The sequence below is a fragment of the Canis lupus genome, chromosome X (genome assembly GCF_048164855.1).
Source record: "Canis lupus baileyi chromosome X, mCanLup2.hap1, whole genome shotgun sequence".
NCBI classification, from domain to species: domain Eukaryota; kingdom Metazoa; phylum Chordata; class Mammalia; order Carnivora; family Canidae; genus Canis; species Canis lupus.
The window spans coordinates 31,720,422-31,730,477 of record NC_132876.1 but is presented as its reverse complement, the minus strand read 5'-3'; positions in this window follow the sequence as shown (position 1 = coordinate 31,730,477).

The following is a 10,056-nucleotide window of genomic DNA, read 5'->3' as shown; positions in this document are numbered from 1 at the left end:
TGGACAGTGTCTCTCAATGAGGCAGTACAATCAAGAGGGAAATGGGGATGATCCTCTCTTCCATATATTATGTTCCCCTGGTGACCAATAATGTTTTGTTTGCTTAAGGTCCATCTCCCCAGCTGAGGGGAAAACTATATGAAGGTGGTGACCATGTCTTTTTCATTCTCTGCTGTTTCCTTGGTCCCTAGCACGGTCTCTGACACACAGTACGTGTCCTATAGATATTTGTCAAATGAATGAAGAATGAGTTAATGAACTGAGTGGGACTTAAGGCCTGGCAGGATGTGGATGGAAACTAGCAGATGAGTGAGAAAAGGTGGTGAGAAAGAAACTGAAGTTCTCACCAGCAGCCATGGAATGGCTGCAGGAACAGGACAGGAAGTGTGAAACAGCAGGGCCTTCCAGCAGTCGGGGTGGCAGAGTGAAACTATCATCTGCTGAGCATCTTCTGGGTGTCTGGTGCTTTAACATGTACAAACTCATCTACCCTTCACTGCAAGGAGTGGGTACTATTGCGATCTACATTTTACAAATGAAAACTAATGAGACGCAGAGAGGTTAGAACTTGCTCGTGAGAGACTGGTGTGAGACCATGCCCCGTGGACCCCTCATGTTTCTGCGCATCTCCTGAGCTGACACCGTTCCAGAGTATTTTTTTCAATGATATTTGTGTAGTGAACAGGTTTGGAAGAGACAGTGTCTCCCTCTGGATCGAAGGAAAGGCATACTTACTGCCCATTATAAAAGATTTGGCTTCAGGAAGCTCAGTGTCACTCTCCTGCAACACAACCCACATCAGGTAGAGGTGTCACCTGGCCCCTTTCGAGTAAGCTCCTGGGATATCTGGAGACAAGGGGAAGTGACACAAGAAAATCTTTATGCTCTGGCTACTAGTATCGCTGTGAGAAATCAAGCCCCTGATCTCTGACCCAGGAGCCAGGCTTCGGTCCGGCAGATTCCTATCAACGGACAGGAATTCCTAGAGGGCATGACAACAAGAGCACCTAGATACTTCATAAATCACCATCTAGTTTTAGCTCTTTGGGGGATCCTTGAGAGCTCTGTATCAAAGGCACCTAGGTGGCAGCTCAGGAGGTGTATAGTGGTGAGATCCCAGTATCACATTCTGTAGAATTCTAACCCTCCCTTTCCATAAAGTGGTGTCAGTAGGGATTTCTAATCTCAGGAGTCTGCAGTCTCCCTTTTGTTTATACAGGTCTTTGTTCTCATTATTTACAAACTCTTTTTATCTTCAGCAACATGGGGATGTTAGACAATCACTCTCTCTGTTCGCTGAGGCTACAACAACAGCTGCCAGCACCAGGCGTGAAGAGGAGGAGCAGGAGGCTGTGGAGGAGCGAGGCCTTTCCCACTTACCACAGCCCCAGGGGGCTGCTGTCCCAGAAGGCATGATGATGTGTCTAGCACCTTTCACCAAAGTGATTACTTGCTGTCCTCATAATAGCCCTTCAAGAAAGCTGAGAGCGTGAGTGTCCATTCCAACACCACACTGTGCATTGATAGTGGGTCTGGGGCTAGAACTCATCTCCCTGCCCTGGAACCTTAGTGAGTTCAGAGGACAGTGCCCTGGTTTCAAGAGGAAGAGGAGCAGGAACATCAGCGTGAGGATGCTTCCTTTTGACAACTTCTGGTCATCCTGCCTGGAAGACAGAACCTCAGGAGACAAAGGGCGGGCAAAGTCAATGCCAAGCCAGGCCACGCTTCCTTCCACAAAGGCAGGGCGGAAGAGTGGCGGAAGGAAGGACCAGTGTACAGCAAAGAACTGGGGACTGCCAGTCTCAGAGTCTGACCCGATCATGATTTTGTCTCTCATCTCCCTGCATCCAAAATGTAATGGTGTAGGTGTCTTCAGGCCTGAGATGGTTAGTCCTTCCCTCCCAGAGTCCAGCCAGATGGCTAGTCCCCCTGGCTGAATGGCCCACTGGCAGAGTTTCGAGTGGTGGAAATAACCTCCCCACAGCCTTCAGCTATCCCTCCCCCAGCCCCCTCCAGCAGCTGTTGCTCTTGTCTGAATAGAGGATGATTGTTTCACTTCTTGACTTCTGGGCACAGATTTACCAAGCTGAGCCCCACTTGTGTTGGAGCCAGAGGTGGCGGGAAGAAAGCAGTTCATTAAAGGCCTACACAAGTTGGGGTTGCCACCATCCCGAACCATGTGAGGAGGACTAGGATAGGCAAGGGAGACCTCTGGGACACAGGCATCCATAAGATAGAAAGGATCGTAGGAAAGCGGGCTCACGGTTTCTTTTCTTGACATGGGTGTTGGCTTGAAGAGACAAGAGACAAGGAAATAGTTGGCTTATTTCTGTCTTGCCCGCTCCTCAGGTGAGCAGCAAGACACCCTAAAGATGCTTTATTTCTTTCTTTTTTTTTTTTTTTTTAAAGTGTGGGCATCGGACATTCTCTAAGAACTGGGAACCTCATAGATGGTGCATAAATTTCACCCTTTGGTCAGAAATGGTGTCGATCCACTCAGGATACCTCAAGGGAAGGAAGATTATGGTGAGGGTACACATAGCCTGGGAAACAACTAGATTCCAAAGCAGCTCCAGTCATCAGCATCTTGTTCTCCTCCTCTCGTGTAGTGTCCCTGCTTGACACTGGAAGTCGGCTCTATTCTTCTCTTACCACTAACTGGAAAATTCTCTCCAGAGTCTATAGGCACAGTTCCATGGGTTGCTGGTCTGATTGCTTATTACCCTCAATCCTATTAGGCAGAGCCCTTTGTCCCTGGCTACCTTATCTGTCACCAAACTGTGGGCCTCATTGCTGGCACAGTTAGGGTCACCTCCATGCCACAACTAGCTGGATTTGCCTTCCTGAGTGGGAGGAGGTGAGAAGGGTATTGGACATGGGGCCACCGTGACTAGTGGGTCTGGTACAGAGGGCTTTCCTCTGAAGGTTTACCTCAGCGTTGGTGACAATTCACCTGTGACAGATTCAGTGACCAGGAGAGAGACAGGGCCAGTTTTCTGTGTGAGTGAAATAGGCAACTGCTCCTGTCAGCATTTCCCAAGTCATGTTCTTCAAACCCTGTTATCAGAGTAATCTTCATACTTTCCAAGCCTCCTAATTCCTGGCCTGCTTCAGACCTACAGAATCAGAATTTTGGAGTTGGGATCAGAGGATCTGCACAGTAAACAAGCTCCTCACATACTCTGTGGACACTAAACTTGAGGACCTCTGCTCTATGTTCTTCAAGTTTCACTTGAGTTGTAGCCTCTTTCTGGAAAGTTCTTTCTCTGCTATCTCTGCTTAGCAAAATCCTTTCCCACCCCTGGAGGCCAAGTTCAGATGTAGCTGCCTTCATGAAGCTTTCCTTGATTTCATGACTCCTTAACTCCCACTATCTCCTGTTGTTATGAAAGAGGGCAAAAAAAAAAAAAAAGAAAGAAAGAAAGAAAAAAGAAAAAAAAGAAAGAGGGCATATTAGGTGTATAAGAATTAAGGTACACGGAGGTGCTGGGGAGGAAAGCACATCTGGGATGGAGCTCTAAGAAGTGATTTATGTTTTACCCCCAACTTTTCATTTGGAATAATTTGAAAGTAAACTATGATGAATCGTAGTATAGCCTTCACCTAGAAATCGTTAATGTTTTAGATTTGCACATATGTTCCCTCTTCGTATACATATATGTAATACACATCTGTACGTATTTGGAGACATATTTGAAATTAAATTGCAGGCATCCTGTCACTTTATACCTAAATGCCACTTCAGCATGTAGCTCCTAAGAATAAGAGCATTCTCTCATTCTCTTGCATAATCATAATACCATTATCACATCCAAGAATTGTTATATTGATAAAGTATCCAGTATCAAACCCGTATTGAAAAATTTCAAAAGCCCTCCAAAACATCCTAGATGTTTGTGTTCACACAGGATTCCATTAAGAATCATGGATTTCGGGGTGCCTGGATGACTTAGTCAATTAAGCATCTGCCTTAGGCTCAGGTCATGATCTCAGGGTCCCGGGATCAAGCTGCGAATCTGGCGTCGGGTTCTCTGCTCAGCGAGGAGTCTACTTCTCCCTCTCCCTTTGCCCCTACCCCTGCTCGTGCTCTCTCCAATAAAAAAAAAAAAAAAAAACTTAAAGAATAATGGATTTCACTTGTGTCTTTTTTTTTTTTTTAAGTCTCCTTTAATCTAGGTTCTAGAATAGTACCTTTGGCTATTTTCCCTAAACATATCGATGTTTTTGAAGAGTCCAGGTCAGTCGTTTCATTTGTAATCTGGATTTGTCTGATTGTTTCTTCATGATTAGATTCATATTCAACGTCTTTGGCAAGAAAACTCTAGAAGGAATATTGCTTACTTCCCAGTGCATCACATCGGGAGGTCCACGTACCGTTGCCCTGTAATTGGTGATGCTAAACTTGATCACTTATATAAGGGGTGTCTTCTAGAACTCTTCATTGTATTTTTAAATTTTTTTAATATTTTATTTATTTATTTGACAGAGAGAGAGCACAAGCAGGGGGAGAGGCAGAGGGAGAGGGAGAGGGAGAAGCAGACTCCCTGCTGAGCAGCAAGCCCGATGTGGAGCTCCATCTGGGACCCTGGGATCAAGACCTGAGCCAAAGGCAGCTGCTTAACAGACTGAGCCACCCAGGTGCCCTTAGAACTTTTCATTGTAAAGGTACATTTTTCCTTTGAAATGAGTAAGTGATCCGTGGAGTAATTAGGAATGTGCATATTTAACAAGCTCCTACTGGTTTTGAGTGCCCTAAAGTTTGAACCACTGTTTTGCATGTCCTGATGTGAAGGAAGGTCCTCAAAGGCCTTGTCCACCTCCCAAATACAGATTAGGCCTGAGCTGAGCGTGTCTTCACTGGTCACCTCCCACTCCACCTCCAAGTGGCCGCTCCCTCTTGCCTGGCCCCAAATTCCTAGCACAAGAGACACTAGTAGGCCAGATGGGGATATCGCTTTCAACGTGAGGGAGCTTGCTCCCTTTACCGGTGAGGTCATTGGCTTTGTGAAGAAGAGCCCTTAGAAAGGGTCTTTATATCAATCCAATGATTGTTCAGATGGGAAATTGAGGTTCAGAGAGGTGAAGTAACTCCCCCAAGGTTGCACAGCTATTCAGGGAGGAACTGGATTTGAATCTGATTTCAGCTGTCGAGCCCATACTTTTAAGCACTATGCTATACTCCCTAATGAGCGCTCATTCCACCTGACTTCAGAATTCCCTCACCATTTTCTTCTGAAGCCTTCTGGGCCCTCAGCATTCCTGAGAGTAAGGAAGCAGGGGCACCGGACTTATTCTCTTTCAAGGTGGAGAGGCGATGCGACACAGAAATCAATTGGCATTCCTGTGGTCTTACAGCAAGCGAGTAGCTGCACAGGGCCGCTGATGGAGAGACTGTACGCTCTTGCTTATGAATTTGATTTTGATTTAAGAGGCAGCTGAGAGCCACTGTGATTTCTGACTGGTGCTTGCTGAATCCAGAGTAGGTTCGGGTTGGATTAATATCACTGTCCTTTGTGCAGGGAAATGCTGCTGCTTGATCATAAACAGGTTTGCAGGGTTTGGTGGAAAAGACCAATGTTGCCTAACAGCCCCTCTGTGCTTGGCACATGTGATTGACCGCCTTTAGGTTTCCGGCTCTCTGTCCAGCCTGTCATGGGGAAAAATGCAACCTCTTCGACTCTAGTTAGCTCCAGAAAACCTCTCACCCCTGCCCTCCGCCCTCCGCCTTCCATTCCCAATAAATAGAAAACGAGCCTTGCGAAGGCGCTCCACATTTGTGTAGCCCACACTTTTCCCTAGTCTCTCAATTCTTCCCTGAGAATGCCCAGTCAGGGGCGCCTGGGGGTTTCAATCAGTTAAGCATCTGCCTTGGGCTCAGGTCATGATCCCAGGGTCCCAGGATCAAGCTTCGCATAGGCTTCTCAGCTCAGAGGGGAGCCTGCTTCTCCCTCTGCCCACCCCCTACTTGTTCTCTCTCTCTCTCTCTCTCTCAAATAAATACATTCTTAAAAAAAAGAGAGAATGCCTGGTCAAATGCTGCAGTGAAATGAAAACGACACGACAAACAAACCCACAAAAAAACAAGACCGTCTCCTACAAGCCACTTGTAATTTGGGGGTTTATTGCACAGTTTCATCTTTAGTTTCAGGTTGCCCATTTCCTAGCGGCAGAGATATCGGAAAAACATCGCTGCACCTGTTGTGAAGTCTCAGCTACGGCTGGAGATAGACACAGACAAACACATATAGAGTATCATCCCAATTTTAGCATATGTGCTATTGAAGTGAGCACATGTACATATAAAGTATCATCCAAGTTTAGCGTGTCCTGATAAGTTAAAACAGCGTCATATATAGACACAGAAGATTTCAAAGTGGGAGGACTCCGAAGAGGTCACCCGGCAAAGCCCTCCATCCTACTCGTCACCCCCTGGCCAAGAGACCAAAGTTCGGGCAGCTCCAGTGACAAAGTTGCTCACCTGGCTTTCAGAGGCAGCTGGCCTCTGTGACCAGCTTCTATTCAACAAGGGTCTTTTATAAAACAAGGGGAAATCCGCCCTCCTGGTACCTGCTAGGCACTGGGGGCTACTTCCTTCCTCAGAGCAAGGGCTCTCCTTTGCCACCTGGGCCCCAGCCCTGACCCTAGAGGGACTGAAACTTCTAGCACTACAGCCTTGAGCCAGAACCCTGTCTGAGCCTCTGCTGCGCCTCCGACTGCTCCCTTCGAGGGCATGCATCCCTGAGCTTCGTTCTCTGGTTGGCAGGGCTGCCCCACTATATTGCTCCACTCCCCCCTGCCCACCCAGCAAGTACAAGGCTCCGGGGAAGCTGGGCCTCCTCGGGTCCACTGCAGTACCATCACTCTGCTTGCCAAAAGCCATTTGATGCAGCAGGTAAGTAGGCAGTTAGAGAAGGTGCATTGGGTTTCTGAGAGGCACCAGTCTAGCTAAAGCAGAAATAGGCTCTAACTTAATAATCTGCTCATCACACACAGTAAGAGACACCCTGACTTATTCAAAGACACCGTGGGCGGTGCAGGGGATGAATAAGCATGATTCACTGCCACTCTGGCACCCGGGGCACGAGGAATAATAAAACCCAAAGAATTGTAGCCGCCTGAGTAGTAAATTAAGAGATCCAGGGCTCAGCTAGACTCTAGACATCAATGTTACCATGGCGATAAAGGGCCCCAGCGTTCAGCAGCTATTATAGAGCAGGCATCTAATAGGCTAGTCTATGTCACAGCCAAAGCCCAAGGGGCTAGCAAAGAAGACCAATTAGCATATCCATTCATTAGGGGCCTCTGCACACTTCTTCTCTTAATTCCAATTAGTTGTTTGTTTGAACCAACGTCTCCTGCCTGCATTATGCTCATTAGTGCCTTTTAGCCACTGGAAATAGGCTTGAATCTCCACAAGGACCTCACAATTTCCTGAGCCTTCATTTTTACCCCCTAGGGGTCTAGGCTTATAGAGTCACAAACCCATGGCCCTCAGTCCCTCGAAATGAAAGCATCTCTCACTGTACAACTGTACTCGACAGATGGAAACTCTGCTCAGGAATGTGATACGCTAAGGGTTCTTCCTGGAACCCAGCGAAGTAGGGATCCGGGGCCATTATCTGGACCATTCAGGTCAAGGAAAGCCTCTGGCCTTAGCCAGTGAGCCTGTTGGCTATGCCTGCTGGCCACTACTCAGAGGCTAGCTGTTCGGGAGGGGGAGCCTTGGGCACCCAGGACCATACTGGCATCAGCAAAGTCGGGCAGTAGCTGTTCCAGCCTGAAGGACAGCCCTTCGAGGTCCAACCCGCACCCTGCCTATTCCGGGAAGCCTTTTCTGATCTCTGCAGCCCCAAATAAGTTCCCCCTCCTCTCCATACACTTTGAAGATGACACCCTACACTGGGCAGTATTCACGGGCAGCCTCAGGCCCTCGGCTGGCCTGGAGTTTCGGCACCCAGGATTCCAGAGTCCATAGGTCCCTAATGCTGGAAGGGTCTGGGGTTCTTGAGGGTGCCCAGCACTGCCCGAGTGACTCCAGGGGCAAAAAACTCTTAAGCCCCACTGCACGTGACCTCCCAGAGACTCCATGAACATTTAGCGAATCCCTAGGTAAGGAAAGCACACAGCTGCCCTTTGATGGCTCTGGGACACCCTCCCCCTCCGCACCCCACCTCCCGCCGTACATACACACCACTGCGGAAGTGACCCACCAGAACAGATGTCAGACACTAGCCCATCTTCGTGGTGAAGGCAAAGATTCTCTGAAGAATGCTACCATCACTTCCCTCCTTTGGGAACAGGAGGACCCAGTCCATAGTTTTATAGTGCCCGTCAGCACCCCAGTAACCGTGTGGTTTTACCAGCGCAGGCAATCAGGAGAGGAGGCTTAATAGAAGCAGCTGCTCACACCTGCACCCAAGGACTGGGCACAGTTTGAGAGACTGGAGTCATTTGTCGTTGAATCTGCTGTCAAAGCCTCTCCTTGCCTCCATAGCCCCGTTCATTTGCCGATCTGCTGGCCACTTCTGGCTCCAGCCTGCTGCACTGTTTAGCAGATTGCTTTCCACACCCCCTAGAATAGGCAGGAATGGTTTCTCCTGTAGCTAGAGTCTTTTGAGTATGAATTCATACAGATTTCTGTCTTTGAGGTCCTATGGGATTTTGTTATTTTACCCCACCCAACAGCTGGCATTCCAGAAGGCAGCCTGAGTTATAGTCAAAATACATTGCAACTATACTAAGTGTATAGCAAGACCCCAAGTTATCCAGAAGGCTCGGGCGTGGGAGATTCTGGAGAAAGGAATATTTTGTTACCTGAGATCACTTTACTCCAAATCTCCTTTCGTCTTCCCCCTATTGGGGTTTCCCCTTTAGCTTTATTGAGACATATTGACATATAACATTGTCCAAGTTTAGGTGTACAAGGTGATTTGATTCACTTCTACACTGCAAAATGATGATCACCAGAGCGTTAGCTAACAAAACCCTTCATCACGTCACATATGTGCCATTTCCTTTTTATGGTAAGAACACTTAAAGTCAACTCTCTTAGCAACTCTCAAGTGTCTAAGGCAGGACTGTTAACTGTAGTCACCATGCTGTACATTAGCTCTCCCAGAAATTATTCATCTTACACCTGGAAGTTTATACCCTTTTACCAACATCTCCCCAATTCCCCACTGCCCAGCCCCTGGCAATCACCATGCTACTCTGTTTCTATGAATTTGGCTTTTTTAGAGTCCACATAAGTGAGAGCATACAGTATTTGCCTTTTGCTGTCCGACTTACTTCACTTGGCATAAAACGCCCTCAAGGTTCATCCATGTTGTCGATAATGGCAGGATTTCCTTCTTTCTCATGGCTAAATGATATTCCTGTGTGTGTGTGTGTGTTTGTGTGTGTGTATCTCACACTTTCCTTATCCGTTCATCTACAGACAGACACTTAGGTTGCTTCCAGGCCTTGCCCATTGTGAATAATGCTATTCCCCCTTCTTGTTTTTTGAAATCTTGCTTACATGACTGTGCTCTTTTCTACTTTAGGGAGATAAGACCAGTTAATCTATCATCTGGTTTTTGAGGCTTGCAAAGGGCCTCGGGATTCTCATATTTAACATTAGGAGTCACACAAAAGACTTAATTGGAGAAAGAGAGAGCTCAATATCTACTGAGATCAGGTTAACCCCTGGAATGTATTTTGCTTTTATTAAAATCTGAAAAGAGGAATGAGCTTTCTCTGTCTCTCTCTCTTTCTCTCTTTTATCAGTGGCCTCTTTCTCTTCAAATAAGGGTATGGTGAGGGGGAGGGACTCTGTTAGGGAACAGGCCTAATTAGTAACGTTCTAGTAAATGGAGTCTTTATTTTAAATTAACCACTATTGAAGCTGTCTTCATCAGAATAGCCTAGGTTTGGAATTATGAATAAGTCAATCTATCTAAGCTATTGTGCTGGTTTTCTTGGTTATGTATATGCCCAGAATCTCATTATTTGCAACATTCTCAGCCACCTGGGTATAATGGTAGTGGTGGTGGGGTGATTTGTTCACAAATTCCATTC